Below are 18,120 nucleotides of genomic sequence, written 5' to 3'. Positions count from 1 at the left end.
TTGTGACTGATCTCAATACTAAATGTCCAGCTTTATGACAGATTCAGGAATAAAAATGGCAGCTCCACTTTCATTTTCTCCATCTGAGACATTTATATGCAGTTTTCCTGTACATTGTTATGCAAGCCAGGATACTGGCTTGAATACTGGAAAGCAAATTATAATTGCTATTTCAGACAATTTATCTTTAATTTATTGATTTGACTGGAGAATGTTTATAAACTTGATTAGATCAGCTTGTACTCTAGTGACTTTTTTCATTTGTTATGTGTTCATCTTTCAACTCTTTTTACTCTCTAAATCACTTAATCTATGATCCTGTTTCTTCTTTAGAACTCATATTAAAATCAGGCCAAGCCACATTTTGGATCAATCATAAAAAGGATAAAAGTCCTCTGTGAATCATGAGAGGGATATTTGGGTGGGGAGAAAATGCAGTACAGTGGATTGATGTGGACAGAATGTCTTGCTATCTTTTATCTTCCCTATTTATTTTATTTATTTATTTTAATTCCATTTATATCCCGCCCTTCTCCGAAGACTCAGGGCGGCTTACAAGCTTAGCAGTAGCCTTCATTCTATGTATATGCCTGCTTATTAGGGCTTTCACACACCCCCCTCAAGCGGCATTATTACAAAGTCAGCTTATTGCCCCCAACAATCTGGGTCCTCATTTTACCTACCTCGGAAGGATGGAAGGCTGAGTCAACCTTGAGCCTGGTGGGACTCGAACCTGCACTAACTGCAGGCAGCTGGTGTTACTTAAGGAGGCATTAGCCCACTGCTCCACCAAGGCTCTATATACCAAAATTAGTTTCTACATTCAACATATGGCTGCTGGTGGCCCTTGTAATCTGGAAAGCCCAGTGCCATGTGGCAACATGTGATGATGACCTAGTGTGATTCCTACCAACACTGAATGAAAAAAAATGGCTGTTTCCATGGCCAACCATACTCTGACAACCTACAGATGTACTGTACAGGATTAATATATGAATGACCAAACTACCTACTCCAAGGTCTGCTATGCTAATGCTGTATGCTCATGAACATTTTTTTTTTAAAAAGACATTTATATATAAGCAACTATTTTGACTTCACCTCCTTTGGCACAGCAGTGCCACATTTGCATTGAGATTCTATGATAAGATAAACATCATTCTAGAGATTCAGGGACATTCATTTCTTATCTAATGAAGGTATAAGTCCTGGAAATGCAAATAAATAAAAAAATTATTACTCATTAATACTAGAGCTGGTCAAAGCCTCATAGTAATTCCTGCCAAGATCCCAACACCAATCTACTAAGAGATGAGGTTTAAATTCAGAGCACCCATGAAACCAAACATCTTTTTTGTTGTTTAAGTAGTTATTTGTCTTTAGATATTTTCTTTATTTTACTTATAAATAGGAATGCTTCATTTTCTTTGACTGCTATGGGCTTTAGAATAAGATCTGAGTCTCAAATTTAAAGTTAATTGTGAATATACAGTAGTAACCTTTTACAAGGAAGCAAAAGAGCACACAATAAAAATGTTAATGCAAAGGACAAAGTGATTTATGCATTTGGAGATATAACAAGTAGGAAGGAAAGTCAGCAAAAAGAAGTAATAGCCAGCCATAATTATATTTTGAGCCCAGAATCTTCATGTTATAGAAATCCCAATGACTATTGATTCTACCACTATGGAATCTTTGAAAGAATTCCTTCTGTATAATGTATCTTTAACTTCCTAATATTTGACAGCAAATAACTAATCAAGCATTAGAAGGTCTTGTAATTCCAATAAAAAGCAAATATTAAAGACATCTAAAGCTTTTCATGGAAGGCATGTTTGCAAGGAAATAGTTTTAAGTGATGAAATGAACTCTTTCATTCTCAACTTTTCTTTTTTTATTGAAAAGTTTTACAATACATTTTTTTTAAAAGACAAAACCCCTCCCAACTCCCTCCCCTCTCCCCAACCCTCCCCAACACCTCCCTCCCCTCCCCCTCCCCCCTCCCCGACTTCCCAGAGCTCAATACAGGGTATAAAAATACAAACAATCATAGTCTACCTTATGCAAAGAACAATAAAATATTAAATCTATCACACTTTAACTCTTATAAAATAACTACAAGCAATTTAAATATCACATCAATACTTATTCAAATGCTAGATGAAACTTTTTAGTCCCATATTTATTCTGGATATAATCAATCCATCTTCTCCACTCCACAATGTATCTCTGTTGCGACTGATCTTTCAAGTACGCTGAGATCTTTGCCATTTCCGCCAGATTGGAGACATTTAAAGTCCATTCTTCTATAGTCGGCAGTTCTTCCTTCTTCCAATATTACGCTACTAAAAGTCTCGCTGCCGTAATTAAGTTCAACATCAGCTTAGTGTCCACAACAGTAGTATCAGTAATAATGTCCAGTAAAAACAGTTGCGGACAAAACTTTATCCTTTTCTTGAATATCTTTTGCATGTTCCACCAAATTTTAATCCAAAAAGCTTTAACCTTTTTACAGGTCCACCATTCTCAACTATTCTTTGGTTTGCAATTGTACTGCTACTTTGTTTCCCATTATTTCATATGTTTGTTTACATTGCAGAGGTAGTTAATTTTCAAAGTCTAAAAGGATTTATTGCCAGCACTTTATTGACACTTTTTAAAGTGCACATCTGTTGTTTCACACACCAGTGTTATGCACTTGCTCAAAGCCCTTCAATAGTTTTCAGAGTTTTCAGAATTTCGTGGAGAGGGCTCCAATCTATGCCTAATATCTATAAGTCGGTGTATCTCCCACAAAAACTGTTCAGTTCCTGAGAGTAAAATAGTGACTCATAAGAGGATCACTGAGATATACCCAGCTGGATAGAAAGGTATTTACATTCATAAATGACAACTTGAAGAATTTCAGTTAAAAGTAAGATGCTACTTGTCTTTATTATGCTTTGTAAGATTTACCTGCATGGTAAATCTTATTATTTGAAGGAGGTGCTCACAAAAAGACTAAATGAAAGACTTATATTCAAAAGATTGCATTCTTCTCACAGCTGTGGTTATGAAGATAACATTGGATGAGATTTGATAGCCGGGTCCAATTTCAAGTAACTGCCCTGTGTAATTCTGTTAGGGGAATGTTGCATGAGAAGGCTGCAGAATGGCCGTAGCTTATGTTAGAATGGATATATATTGGAAGAGGCCACAGTTGTTTAGCTAGCTTGTAACAAAATCTGAAAGCATTCTTAAGGGGTTTAGTAGAAGCACCATCTGTTCATACATATTATACATGGATAAGACTCTTCCAAGAAATTCTGTAAGCTCTAGAAAATTTCTAAGCAAATTTTGGGTAAAATGCATAATTTATGTGTATGATTCACAAGACTGTGATGAAAAATAGTTGATGATTGCTATACCACCTTGCATTTCAATAGTCATTAATAGATTGTTACCTGTTACTGGTAGTGCATAAAAATATGCCTACATTATATCTGTATTAACTCCATCAGGCCAGCATTGTGGACATGGATCATAGATTAGACAATTCAGTTTCTTTATTCCTAGGAAGTGAGCAATGGCAAACCACTTCTGAAAAACCTTGCCTAGAAAACTGCAGGGATTTGTCCAGGCAGGCTCTGAGAATTGGACACTATCTAACAGAAACAAACAAACAAAATGTCCTCTTGAAATCTGTTGCATATCTTATTCTTCATGCTAGCAAGGATTCTCATTGAATTTACTCAGATTTTATTCACCTGGCTTACTGCAGATGTAATAGAAATGCATGTTGCCATTGAATATAACTGGAAGAAAATTAGATATTGACTTGAAGAGATTTTTCTACTTGCTTGTGAAAAGTTAATTCCTTATAGAATCAAAGATGAGTTTCAGAATGGATTGTTTCTGCCCTTTTTCCTATGTTCTTTCTGATTGTTATTATATGTATTGTATAGACATTCCCTCCTCAGTTGTTTACTAAATTTTCCTTTTATTTCTGATATTTCATCTTTCTATGCGGCATCTGTGTCCTGGCTGAAGCTTCTGAAGTGCAAACCATGCAAACTTATCTAACACATTGGAATCAATCATAAAATATATTATGTATCAGAGAGGAAAGCCAGGATTACAAATCTGCAATTAAGGTCTTTCTCAATGGAAAACCTCTTAAAATATTTCAAATGTTATATAAACATTATATTTTTTGTAAACACCCCAGGACAAACCACCCAACAATCTTCAAGTTATTAATTCCATTTTTTTTCTCCCCATGGGTGCATATTTTTTTTTATCAGCTGTTCTGCATACCCAGTAAATTACATCCTTAGTTGTCCAAGTGGAATTTTGCTACATATGGAGGGGACCAGAGGAATCAAGCCTAAGAACCGATTTGGGCAAGGATAGAAAAACTACAAGTGGGAGAACGGATTCATTTCAGCAATACAGCCAATTATAGATATAGTTTGTGCAAAACTTTTCTGTGTTTGGATCAAAAAACACAATCATGTTCAAGAGCTGTCTAAATATTCCTCAGTATGGTCTAGGTACAACACTGAAGCAATATGATCCATTTTCACAATACACGATTCACATAAGCAGCTGTACAATATTTCTCAACTATTTGTCAATTTATATGGAAATGCACAATGCCATGCTGTTACTCAAACCCTGGGCTACAACATGATTGCTAAATATAGATTGGGGTCATTGGTATGTCATTGCTTCTCCGGTTAGCTGCTGATCATGCATATAAAAATGAAATAGGTACCTACTATTGAGTTGTTGGAGTAGCCACGTTCTTTTGCAACTTCCAGAAATTACTGGAAATTGTGGATATCGCTTATTTTCCTCTCCTTTGAAACAATAGTGCTTCTATGCGATAAATTGAGTCCATGCTGAGGCCCTTGAACAGATGGAACTCAGATTTTTTTCTATTCTCCCCAAATCATCTTCCATAGAAACCAATTTATGAAGGCAAAAATGATGAAAACCAAACTGCACCTTCACAATTCCCCAAAGAATCATAGCAAAAGTGGGTTCAGCCCAAGATAATTTCTGATTTGTTGGCTGAACTGGATATCATAGATGAAAGGTTGTCTTTAACTGGGCAAGATGAAAATCAATCTCCCTGAAAATGTTGCCTTTCATTAAACCCACCCATTCTACACAGGTGCCCTTCGGGTTATGAACACCATTGGGACCAGAATTTCCATTGCAAAGCAAGGTAGATGTTAAGTGAGTTGCATCCAGTTTTATGACCTTCTTTGCCACAGTTGTTAAGTGAATCACTGCAGTTGTTAACTGGATCATACAGTCATTAGGCAAATCCAACTTGCCCCATTATTTTTTGCTTATCGGAAACTGGCTGGGAAGGTCACAAAGGGTGATTACATCACCCAGAACTCTGTAACTATCGTAAATACATGCTGGTTGCCAAGTGCCCAAATTTTGATCATGTCACCCTGGAGATGCTGTAATGGTTGTAAGTGTGAGGAGGAAGTGTGTGGTTGTAAGTCACTTTTCTTTCAGTGCCCTTACAACTTTGAATGGTCACTAAATGAATGCTTTTAAGCTGAGGACTACCTCTGTGTAATTGAGTTCAGTGCTAAGCATGAGAAGGAGGAATAATAAATAATGAAAGCCTGCCTATAAGCATCCTAAGCTACATTCTTTCAGTAAAGATGTACCTAAACCCAAGAGTTTATCTAAGGAGGTTATAATATATCTGCTTTAACAGCTCAGGAAGCACTATTTTCTTTCATTTGGAATGTGTGTGTTTGATTGTTGCATTCAGTTGTATTCCCTATATACTCCTTTTCAGAATAAATTCCTTATCTCTAAAATTTGGCTTCATTGATTTTAGGAGTGAATTTCTCATTAAGCCCCATGGAAGACTGCATAGTTACATAGCTTACAGGTAGGTTTCAAGATGGAAAACAGGGTTAGTTTCTGGATTTGAGCTGGAAGATTCACAACATTTTCCCTCTTATTTTTCTAGCAGGGTTTAAGGAAGTAATACTTCTTCCCTTTACAGTATAGAGTGACTCAGAACTTTCCAACTTGACAGATTAGTGGATGTCAAGAAATTTGGTCTGACTGGTTACTAGAAAACCATCTGCCAGTCTATCCTCAACCACTGAGGGTAACTAGATCAGACTACATCTCTTAGCCCATCACTGTATTGTTGTTAGGAAAAATGGAAGGAAGGAGCACTATGTGTGCTGCTTTGAGCAGCTGAATTGAAAGTGAAGTATACATCTAATAAAGGGTGGCATGCTGACTCAGTGGCTAAGATGCTGGGGTTATTGGCCGGAAAGCCAGCAGCTCAGGTTCGAGACCCAAGATCAATATGACGAGGTGAGTTCCCGTCCTCACCCCAGCTCCTGCCAATCTAGCAGTTTGAAACCATACAAATGCAAGTAGATAAATAGGTACCACTCAGATGACAAGGTAACAGTGCTCTGTGATGCCATGCTGGCCACATGACTGGGGAAATGTCTTTGGACAGCTCTGGCTTAATGGCCTTGAAACAGAGGTGATCCCAGCTCCCTATAGTCAGCTACGACTAGAGGAGTAAAGTCCACAGGGAATCCTTTATAGATCTGATAACTAAATAACAAATAAGCCTTTTGTAATTATGTTTAACTAAAGAAGATTTCTTATAGAAGGGGTCTGTCACCATAGACTTCCATCCCAGTCTGAAACATACTCCCTGCATGAAAATTACTAGGAGTGTCTGTGACAGGTAGATAGTAGCTGATTAACTTCTCTAGAGTAGATTACTGACAAATCACTATTATAAATTATATATACTGAGTACTACCAGTAGTCATATAGTTATGAATGTTACTGAATGACTATGGGATACTCAGTTTTCTTGACTGAAGATATCTTATGACTGTTGTGGAAAAATCCTGGAAACGTGATTAGTATGTACTCTGGACTATAAATAAATTAAAATGTATGAATAGAAATGTTTGGCTATAGTACAACATGGTATAACATTTTCAGTCCTTAGCACTGGCTATGATAAAGACAGAGAGAGATCTGGATCTTATTAATAAATTGATGAGAACCAAACTGCAAACATTTAGTGATCTCAGTTACATAAAAACAAACAAAGAAACAAAAAAAAACCAGCCCTACTTGCTTCTACCTTAAAATTGTCTTGGCTTTGTCGTAAGTAAGGAACAAGATTTGAGTCTAAGATAAAAGGCTAACTAAATCTCAGAAATTCAACTCTTATTAAAAGAGATAGTATTTCTATAAATTGTTTGGAGCCTATTTAATTTTATGTACTAAGAGTTTAATTTCTCTGACCAGTCACAGATTTCAATGCAAAAATAAGTCTTATTGTAAGAAGCTACTAGAGAAATAAAAATCCATATATCCATATACCGTGTTTCCCCAAAAGTTAGACCCAGCCCGATAGTAAGTCCTAGCTTGATTTTTGGGAGTGGGCCTAATATAAACACTACTCCAAAACTAAGCACTAGTTTTGGGGTGAGGTGTACCCCTAAAATTCAAGCTAGAGGGGTGTTGGGCAGGTGAAGCTGCCCCATGAGCCTCACATCTGCTTACCTTACCGGTAGAACCATTACAGCCAAGTCTCCCACACTGCAACACTTGTTATGCAGCTCCTTGACTTCTTATGCAGCTGCTTGCTACCACTTGTGGCTGGCTACCATGTGGCGTATTGCACCGTTGCTTCTCCTCCTGGCAGGATACCGCATGGCACTTCAGGCCACTTCCACTGCTCACATGCTTCAAGCCACTTCTGTTGCTTGCATGCTTTGGGCCGCTTCTGTTGCTTGTGGCAGGAGGCCACATGGCCCCCTCCCATGAGCAGCAGAAACGGCCCAAAGCTCATGAGCAACAGAAGGGCCCTAAGCACTGTGCAAGCAGCTGAAGTGGCCCAAAGTGGGTGAGCAACAGAAGCGGCCCAAAGCTCTGTGCAAGGAGCGGAAATTGCCAAAAGCTCATGAGCAACAGGCAGCCCAAAGTGCTGTGCAAACAGTGGAAGTGGCCCAAAGTGCACGATGAGTGGAAGCAGCTCAAAGCACCATGCTGCATCCTGCCGGGAGAAGCAACAATGCTGCAATGCGCAATCTGGCTGCAGGTAGCAGCAAGTGGTCACAGAAGAAGTCAAGCAGCGGTGCGACAGGTGTCAGGGCATGGGAGGTGTGGCTGCGGTTTTCCTAAGGTAAGACATTCTCCAAAATTAAGACCTAGTGCCTCTTTTGGAGGCAAAAAAATAAAAGACCGGGTCTTAATTTCAGGGAAACATGGTACATGCATACCATGTTTCCACGAAAATAAGACCAACTGGAAAATAAGCCCTAGCATGATTTTTCAGGAAGCTTGTAATATAAGCCCTACCCCAAAAATAAGCCCAGTTAAGATCGTCAGCTAGACAGATGAATTTAGTACCATATTTTCCCCCAAATAAGACCTAACTGGAAAAAAAGCCATAATGCGTCTTTTGGAGCAAAATTTAATATAAGACCCAGTCTTGTTTTCAGGGAAACACGTGTGTGTGTGTGTGTGTGTGTGTGTGTGTGTGTATACAGTGTATGTATGTATGTATGTATATGCATGTATGTGATACTCTGAGATTTGTAAACAAGAGTGTTTATATATACATAAATACAAATGTAGTCATCCAGGGCATTTTTGAAGCAGATGCATAAAAAGCTCTCTCTATAATATCCAAATATGTGAGCAAATACCTGGATGACTGGACTAAAATTTATGAGCAGCAGTGTAAAAGGAAGCTTTGAGTGCTAGGCTAATATGCCACAGATAAGGCAGGATGTTTTCTGTTCGTCCTTTTCAATGTCCAAGTTTCAGACAACCATTTAGCTTCTAGAGTGTGGGATTTCATAGCATTTGAGACATCATCTGAGACCAGTTGGTCCTCAGTGCTTGGATCAATATTGACAGGGAATAGCAGAATCACAAATATTTACTTAAAGGCTTTTCCTACTTGCATCTAACTAGATGAAGTGCTTTGACAACCTTTCACATCCCCATGATGTTGTCTTTGACCCCAGTCTATATGTGAGAGAGATTTAAATCCTACATTGTGTTGCAAACCTAATTGGGACTGTGCTTTAGTTTTGCTGGTTTTGAAGGAGTCTTCTCACTGTTCAGATTCCTTGACTGGATGAAGGGGCTGAAAGTCTTCCTTTCTTCATCTTGCTGTATATTTTGAATAAATTTTCACTGATCTTTTATATTTTTCAGTATACTTGAATATTCTTTGCTGTCTCATGTTATGTCACTATGTTATTTTTTATATTGCCCTGGAATAAAGAGTTAAGTAGTCATACTAATGTGGTGATTGCAGCGGTGGGATTCAAATATGTGAACAACTGGTTCTCTGTGTGGATGCCACTTCCGGAAGTCCATTCTGGGCCTGGACAACAAAAAATTAGCTACCGGTTCTGCTGAAGTGGTGCGAACTTGCTGAATCCCACCACTGGGTATTGCTTTGAAATTGAAAAGCATCTGTGACCCATTGGTCTGGGGACAAAGCCATATGACATCCAAGTCCATTAATTCTGTTTAACAGCATTTCTTCTAGGGAGGCATCCTTGCTTTGCCCCTTCGTATCTCCCCGTTTGCTTGTACTTCAACAGAGAAGCTCTGTTATTCATTCTGAATTACTCCTAAATAATTGAATCCTATCCATTTTTTTTTTAAAAAAATCAAATCACAAAGAAAAACTATCCTTTGCATGAAACATGGTATAGGCTGCAAGTATTTACAATACGTTTATTAAATAATATAATTTCAAATAGTCAGAAACATTACATGTACTAATATTTAAGTTGAAAGGAAAATTAGTAACTTGGAAAAAGGAAAAAAACAACAATCTGATGTATATTTGTATATTCATTTTCCTACAATTCACATTGAAGTAAAAATGAAAAGTTAATGGAATTATTAGCTACATAGAAATAGGTATTTTACTGTATGTCATAAGCTGTCTTGAATCTTAGATAATGCAGTAATAAATGCAGTAATAAAAATGAAGCAAAAATAAGTACAAAAACATCTTATGGTAAATAAAAAGGATATCTTATTGTAACTTACATTCTCCTTTTAGCTCATTACTCCACACACACACACATAAAAGACACTGCTCTGTTGTGAAATCTGAATTTTATTGGTCATACATAGGACAATACAAAACTGCAGCAACAGATTATACAAGGCACAGTGGAACCTGTGAGGATCCTACCTTAAGCTTCCATATCTGGGATGCAAAAATCCAGAATTTTTCATAATGATGTTAACCAGAATTAACCATTAAAGGCATAACCAGACATGGCTTTTGATCTTCATGGGACGCTATTGGAGTGTAAAAGGTAAAGGTAAAGTTTCCCCCGTAGATGCGTGCTCGTCGTTTCCGACTCTAGGGGCTGGTGCTCATCTCCGTTTCAAAGCTGAAGAGCCAGCACTTGTCCGAGGACGTCTCCGTGGTCATGTGGCCGGCATGACTAGACGCCAAAGGCGCACGGAACGCTGTTACCTTCCCACCGTAGTGGTCCCTATTTTTCTACTTGCATTTTTACGTGCTTTCGAACTGCTAGGTTGGCAGAAGCTGGGATGAGTAACAGGCGCTCACTCTGTTACATGGCACTCGGGATTCGACCTGCCAAACTGCCGACCTTCTGATCGACAAGCTCAGCATCCTAACCCACTGAGCCACCACGTCCCTGGCATTGGAGTGCATGAATCATTAATAATTATAGTTAATTATAATCAGAATAATTTTAGTGTTAAAATAGTATGTAGTTATCTTGATTTTATATATATATGTGTGTGTATGTATATATACTTGTACACACACACACACACACACACACACACACACACACACACACACACACATATATTCAGTCAATTGGGATGCTGTTGTTCAGATCCTTGCATTATTACCTGAAAAGCTGAAACCTAACAGGGTAGAAAGTGCCCAGCAATGATATCAGTTTGTGTCCCACATAGCTGAAATCTCTCTCTTGCCTCATATCATTAAATATTCATTTCATAGTAACACTGAGCTAGATGGATCAATGGTGTGATTCGGCATAAAGCAACTCCATGTCTTCCATCTTACAGATTTCTGTAGAGCTCCTCTCTATATGAGAACTGCTTCTTTTCTGAATTTCAGCCCAGCTGGGATGTGACAACTCTCATAAACTTGATTTTGCAGAAGAGAGCCCAAGTGAGAGTATTGCCTGTCTGGGGACTGCAAAAGCTGCCCATGTGTTTGTTTGTTTTTCTAAGAAGCCATCTGTGACACCAATCAAACGTTCTGAGAGACACTCTATTCCTATTTAGTTTACTCCTTTTGCTTGAAGAATGTGGCAGAGGGAGATAAGATCAGAATTTATTCCAATATGCCATGTGCTAGAAGATGAATGAGCATATTTCCTGGTAATCCATCATTGATCCTCCTTGCCTCTTCTCAGATGAGTAAATACAAGTCTTGGATGAAAATCAAGCTTGGAAACATTTTTTTTAACAAATGAGCAAATGGTATTTTTCTTAAAAAAGAAACTAGAATGATCACAAATGGAGGGAGAGAGAGAGAGAGACTAACTTGACTATTTCACAATTCCAGAGTCTTAATTATAAAGTAAAAAAGACCATAATTCCTACTATAGGGAAAGGAAAGGGGTATGTGAAAATGTATTCCTATTTAAAATGATTTTAGCTATAGAGACTGCAGAAATTACAAAACTAAACAGCATGATGTTAAGTCATAAAGGAGAGAGCTAATGGCAGTGGATTGAAATGCATGTATTTTCTTTTTACCATCGTAATTTATAATTGCTATTGAGATATAGCTTCCTATTCTTCCAAGATCACAACATATGGTCCCCAGATGATACTGTTTTATTATTACTTATATGGTAGAAGTAACATCTGGTTAGTTTATACATCATATTTCGTAGTAATTTAGGGAAATCTTTTTCCTCCTACAATGTGCTGATTTGTAAAATCATGTTGTCAAAAGTAATGAGGTAGGATAATGAAGAAAGAAAAAAACTTATTTTGTGCATGTCTGTGGTAATCTCCTCTTATAACCTAGCCTGAATTACAGCCTACAAGCAATAGTCTAAGGCCATACACAACCAGGAGAAGCCACAATGACATTATGACATACTGTATATGACATCATTTATTCCCTTGTCTCCTGTGGCAAAGGTTATCTGTAAGGGAGGATTAAATGACAGGTAAAATGTAGCAGAAAATCATTCTTTTCTGGAACCTTTTTTCAGCAATGCATGAAATAGTCATAACCACCAGTTTAAAATGACTAATGGACATTGTCCCACAACATTTCCAACAGAATCACTAACTCTGAAAAAACTGCAACAGAAGTATCTTGAGGAACAGCCCATGTTTTGTGCATGCCGCCTCACTTAGATCCTGCTCAGAAACATTCTTTGGGTACTATAATTTAGTGAAGTGGTAGAAGAACAAGGCTATTGTGGATGTCTATGGAGATTCTCAGTTATCCATGTCATGGTTGTCCCCAAGGTGTTTTTTCAAAAAGAAACTGGACTTTGTTTTTCTTTCAAGATGTTTCATGTCTCATCTGATGTTCTGCTTCAGAACAGAAGCTTCTCGGATGAGAAGTGAAACATGTTCAAGGAAATCAAAGTCCAGTTGCCTTTTGAAAAAGCACCTTAGGGACAAGGGAGTTCTATTTATGGAATGCCCTTTTTAGGCGGAAACACCTGGCGTTCATAGTGATGTCTTTGGCATTATTCCACCTTTTCAGTACTTTTTTCAAGTTCTTTTCTCATTATTGGGATAATGCCTCTTTGGAATCCTCCCGCCCATACACATACACTATATGAGGTGAGGGGGAGATGGACCACATGGTAGGTCTTCTCTGTTGTAGTCTCTATACTTTTGGAACTCTTTGGCTTTTGTAAGGGAATGTGTGGATGACTTTGGGGAATGAGGAGAAGAGATGCTGCCTATGAAACAATTAAAGAAGAGAAGAAGGAGCCCCCAGTGGCTTATCAGCCAGAGGAATAAACTTAGGAAGGATGTGCTGTAATTGATCATTGGAAAGTTTGTACTTTCAGACCTGCAAAATTCTGTTAATATAACCATAATAAACTATATTTAGCTCATTAGTTGTATTTTCTCTATGGTTTATTCTCTTTCAGGATGCCATAAACTTTCTTTCTGCTTGGTAGAATCTCATACCTTCCATCCATTCTGTGAAGGATAACAAAGATCCTGCAGTGTCTCCTCTTCACATCTTTGCTAAATCTTTTTTGATCTCATCCAGGTGCACTTGAGGAGACTTCAGACTTCTCTTAATACAGCAATTCTTCAACAGTGTAATGCTGTCTAGTCCATTTCATAGTCAGTAGTCAACATGAGTCTTTACTAATACCAATAACATATTTTCAATAGCCAGTGCTGTCTAGGTTCATCTTGGGTTATGACCTCCTCCTATTTTCCCCCAAAAATTATTCTTCCCAGATTTATTTATTTTAATTCACTGTCTTTTTTTGCCAACTCAGGAGCTACCCTTCTTTTTCTTTTATGAGAATATTCTTCTCTTCCTATGAGAAATTATTTTTCTTACTTTCAGATAGCTAGTATTGGCTACAAAAGTATGGAGTATCTATTTAGGTGCTTGACAAACTCATAGAAATATGTGGAAGCAAATGAGTTCTTCTCCTTTTACAGTTGGAGGATTATCTTACATTCAAGGCTATTTTGAAGCAAATAGGACAGTATGCTTTTTATTAACTTTTCAACAATTAAGGGTTTTTTTACACATTTTATTGTACTATACCTTTTTGTATGCAACCTAAGTCAATTCTAGTCAGATAGATGGCTATATAAGTTTGATAAATGCATAAATTGTTGCATCTTCCCTGTAATATTTATTAATTATATTCCATTGTTTTTATTGTTTCACTAGTTCTCTGCTTCTGGTATTTTAGTGATTCTAGATTTGTGATGCATGCAAATAATTTTACTTATTTGGCAAATTAAACATTTAACAAGCAGGCAGTATAATCTAATTTTAACTGATGAATTGGAGGGAACACAGTTTCCATTATTCATTACTTTCCAATAAACCCAAAAATACATGATTAAATCATTTGTATGATGATGTCATCACACAATTGATGCAATTCAAAGCAAGGTTTTCAGGGTGGCAGGACAAGAGTGGCCACCCAAGCAACTCTGAAGAGTGTCAGTTGAGAAGATGTCGTATTTGTCATACTGCCTGATTGGAGCTCAGACTACCAGTCCCTAAGACAAATCAACCTGAGAAGGAAGAGGGAACATCTCCTTTGGCTTGTTCCCATAGCTGCTCATCTTCTCACTTTTCCTTTGCCTCCCTGTCCTCCTCAGCAATGACACTTTGGAGGAGACCCTTCCCACTGCCTGTCCCCCTCCCTGAAGGTGGGAGCTGCTGTAACCTTCCATTTTTACATCAGGTGTCATCTCCTAAGGCTTCAATTAAGCAGCCACAAACTGCCTCCTATTTGATGAAGATGTACAGGCTCGGTCCTTGAGGTGAACTCAAAGTACATGGATGTTATTGGTAATGGGGGTGGGAAGCCCTAATAAGCAGGCATATACATAGAATGAAGGCTATTGCTAAGCACATTGATTTGTGCTTTAAATTGTAAGCTGCCCTGAGTCTTCAGAGAAGGGCGGGATATAAATGGGATTAAAAAAAATGGAGAAAGTCATCAGGGAGTGGTGGTGGCTGTGATGAAGAGCAGAAGACAGTGAGTGAGCAGCACCTGAATACCAAAGGAGAAACAACAGCATTGTGTTCTCTGTGTAATGACATGATTATGCAAATGTCATAAATCACGGTGGAATTTGATTTGTTGCATATGAAGTCCCTTTCATAGAGGTTTTCACTGTATAAGATATATTTGAACAGCCTAGCTAGTTATCAGAAATAATTAATCTCCAGCAATTAGGCTGATGATAGAACTAGTTTAAGTATTTTAAATTAAAATATGTTGTTATTTTACCATAACCTTTTTCCTGATTTTTCTCAGTCTAGAACTATTTTTATATTTATAAATATATTTATTTATATGCAAATAGATAAATGTTGTTCTACTTTTCTTTTGTCATTTTATGATTTTATCCATATTGCATCAATATTCATTCAGTGAAAAAGTATTTCATACACAGATTAATGAACATAATGTGATGAAATGTAATCTGGATTCTCAGAAGGGAAATGCCTCATTCCAGAGGACCAAGAGACAGTGAAGTTTAGATAGTTAGGTTGGAAGACAGACAGTCAAGATAGCTCCTCACTAGAACTTCTCAGAGTATATCTTTAATGATGGAAGTAGTTACTTTAGTTTGGCAAAATTTCTATCTATAGTTGAAGAACAATAAAGATAACTGATAAAAAGCAACATTGTCCTTCTTGGTTTCTGGGCCCTGTCAAATAGTAAGACACAATCACTTTTACATAATTGAATCTCTTGCCTTCAAATTTTACTTCCTTCCTATGATTACAAGCCTATCATTTCATCAGCCATATAAAAATGTTTCCTTTATAATTGTGACATTTCAAACAAATAGCAAACTCTATACAGTTCTACCCGGTAATATAACATTTGTAGGAAAAAAATATGGTAAGTCTTATCTCTTATTTTAATTAAGTAACTTACGTTCCTCCAAATAATTATATATTTGCAATGTCTTATTGCAGCAGAATCCAAATACTTAATTAACAGATGCATTAAAATTTTATGCTGAGTGTTTTAGGGTTAAAACATTGCTGTTTAATATGTTAAATGACTTCTCTCATAAAATTAGTTAAACATATTTAATGAAAATTAAAGTCATTTAATTCAATATAACTAATTACTTCCAATCAACAGAGTTCAGAGAACTGAGAGCAGATGTCTGCTTTCTACCTCCTCCATCAACTGCAACTCCTTGAAAATTTTAATTTAAAGGTCAAAGCACTTTTAAGAATAGCCAGTGCTTATATATATATATATATATATATATATATATATATATATATATATATATATATATATATATATATATATATATATATATATATATATATATATATGCTGGAACTCTCATTAATCTTTTATTTATATAATTTTATTTATATATTTATTTGTAAGCCGCCCTGAGTCTTCGGAGAAGGGCGGGATATAAATGGAATAAAAAATAAAATAAAATAAAAATAAATATAATTAAAAATTATATATTCAATTCTTAACATAAATTTAATTTATTGTATTTAAGGCAAATGTTCATAGTAAATTCCAAAGTTTTGTCCAATTCTCATCTGGCAAATCTTTGAGATTTGAGCCAAGTTCAATTCATAATTGCCTTTAGTTTTTTTCATATGTTTTTGGCTTAAATGAAGTAATGCATCTTTCAGGCATTCACCAAATAAACTAGAATTTGTTTTGAGCATCTCCTTACATAAAAACAACTCATAAGCCAGACCTACCTATATTAGCAACCACATTATTGATGGCTTGTACATACCATTTTAAAGATATGATCACATTGGTTCAAGTGAATGAGATACTCCTATAACCCAAAATGCATGCTCTTAATTCATCCCTGCCAAAATAGTTCTTTTCATCAGACTTAGTTCATGATAAACTTGGAACACTAAGTTCTGTTTTATCAAATTTATCATGAAGACAGCATAGTAGGCTGCCATAGGGATGAAAAATTGTGGGATAGTTCCCCCATGTTTATATACTGCAGGTGGGTATAGTAAAGATGTAATATTATTTTTTGTCTACTTGGAAAATGATGTGTTGCACTTTAATAGAGGAGACAACTTTTTCATATATAGTATGACATATACTGAGTTCCTTTTGGAAGGACTAGCAGTGGGAGATAATACAAGTGCATATGCTGCCTTCAACATATGTGTGTTTAATTGATGGAGTCATGTTATTGACAAGATAATGAATTGCAAAGAAATTGTTATTAATACATAAGTTAAACATTTTGTTTCTATTTCTTTACAACTGCTGATGCAAAATGGCCTGGCTATGTTCAAATTATACAAACAAGAGAATAGGCTTAAATGAGGGGGAAAGTGTTACAATTCAATCTATTTATGAATATGAATGAATATGTCCATAATTGTCCAGTGTATTTTAACAATGATATAGAACTGTGCTATGAGGAGCTTACAATTTACATTTCTTATTCTTGGGGAATTAATGACAGAAAGAAAATGGATTGAAAAAAGTAGATGCAAAAGTAACATTAGATAAATATGAGAAAATATAGCTGCATATCCTTAAGTAATTTATGAAAAAATGCTTAAGATTACCACTTCAGATAGACGTACAAAATCTGCAAGAATCCAGATAACCACTAAAATAGTAGCCATGACACACAGTTCCTGGCTGAGGGAGGTGGCCACCAGCCCCTCCAGGCCACACAGGATGATGTGGTCAAACCAGGTTAAGTCAGTGCAGCAGTTCAGGGCCAATCTGTACGAGATGATGTGTCTCCCGCAATGCACACCGATGGTGCAGAGCTTGCAGTTGCCAAGCTAGATGCTGGTGTGGGGTGGCGGGAGGGCAGTGGGCAGGCCAAGGCAATGGCAGGCGTTGTGGGTCAGGCACTCCAGGTGGGCCATGTAGGCCCATGGAAGGTCAGCCACCCTCCATGCCCCATGTGCACCACCTCCGCGCCCAGCACCTGCAGCCACCCTGCCAGTGCCACCTCCGTCCGCCCTGTGCAGCCCCGCTGTGTAGAGAAGGCCCCCTGGCTCCCATAGCACCAGCCGCAATGCACACTGATGGTGCAGAGCTTGCAATCACCGAGCCAGACACCAGTGCAGGGCAGCAGGACGGTGTGGGTGGCGGCAGGCCAAGGCAGCAGCAGGCATTGCAGGCCAAGCACTCCAGGGCAGCCACGTAGGTGCACAGAGAGTGGCGGTGGTGGCGCAGTCCAGCACTGGGTAGGCCATCAGCTGGCCTGGCCCATGGAAGATCAGCTACCCACCGTGCCCCATGTGTGCCACCTCCATGCCCAGCACCCACAGCTGCCCTTCCAGCGCTGCCTCCGCAGCCCCTTTGTGTAGAGCAGGCCTCGTGACAA

This window comes from Vipera berus (genome assembly GCF_964194415.1).
Source record: "Vipera berus genome assembly, chromosome: 2".
Lineage (NCBI taxonomy): Eukaryota > Metazoa > Chordata > Lepidosauria > Squamata > Viperidae > Vipera > Vipera berus.
The sequence above is the reverse complement of the archived record's forward strand: the minus strand, read 5'-3'. Positions refer to the sequence as shown.